The sequence below is a fragment of the Nannospalax galili genome, unplaced genomic scaffold, assembly GCF_000622305.1.
Source record: "Nannospalax galili isolate Female #2095 unplaced genomic scaffold, S.galili_v1.0 C48536029, whole genome shotgun sequence".
Classification (NCBI taxonomy): Eukaryota; Metazoa; Chordata; class Mammalia; order Rodentia; family Spalacidae; genus Nannospalax; species Nannospalax galili.
Window position 1 is genome coordinate 1 of NW_008469592.1, and position 1,011 is coordinate 1,011.

General features: G+C 67.8%; 1 pseudogene; it reads left to right on the forward strand.

Moving 5' to 3' along the window:
- The first annotated feature begins 7 nt into the window (after positions 1 to 7).
- LOC103728320 lies at positions 8 to 400 on the forward strand (annotated as a pseudogene).
- Positions 401 to 1,011: the final 611 nt, after the last annotated feature.

Genomic DNA, 1,011 nt, shown 5'->3' on the forward strand with positions numbered 1-1,011 from the left:
GCACGCTCCCGGGGCACCCCCGCAGGGCAAGGCCGGCTACGGTAAAGCGGCTGGGGAGCTGCTGGGGGCGGCGAGGGGTGCTGGAGGCAGCGGAGGCGCGTTGGGCTCCGGGAACAAGAGGTCCCCAAGGCTGCCCAAGTGCGCTCGCTGCAGGAACCATGGCTACGCGTCCCCGCTCAAGGGCCACAAGCGCTTCTGCATGTGGCGGGACTGCCAGTGCAAGAAGTGCAACCTGATTGCCGAGAGACAGCGCGTGATGGCCGCCCAGGTGAGTGCGGGTGTTCGGGAAGCGCGGTTCGGCTCCCACCCTTACAAACTTAGCCCTCCCGATGGCCGGAGCCCGGGATCCGGGGGTATGGAGGGACCGCGGGGCAGACGGAGGCAGTGGGGAGAGGACTAAGGGACCGCGGGGGTCGGGGGAGGAAGGAGGGGCCGTCTGGGGATGGAGGGATGGAAGGACCTCCGGACGGACGGAGGGACCGAGGGGAGAACTCGGACGGGCGGGGGTGGGGGGACTGTAAGGGGACCCAGGGGAAGGCCGGAGGGACCGCTGGGGTACGGGGGTGGAGGACTACGAACGGACTGCCAAGGGACGGAGGGGCCGAGGGGAGGATGGAGGGACCGCGGGCGACGGAAGGACTGAGGTGGGGACAGTGGAACCGCCGACAGACGCCAGAGGCGCGCGCTCCGGCTGGGACTTTGGTCACGGAAGGAGGCTGGTGTGGGATGGCTAGCGACGCCTTGGGAGCCCTACTTGACTAAGTGAAAACAGGATTCACGCCCCTTGAGTCCCCAGGATACGGGCGGCGGAGATGCCGGGTTGAGGCGATCCGCATAGGTCCATCCTCGCTCTCCTCGAGGCTGCGGAGTTCTCTCCGCTCTGAGCGCGCCCTGCAGTCGAGTTTCGGGGTTCTCCCTGACGTTGGACCCCACCGTCTCCAACGATGCTCTGCGAACAGAGTTGCGAGGGTCCTAGACTCAGGGGTCCCCACAACCCTGGCCTTGGAAGAG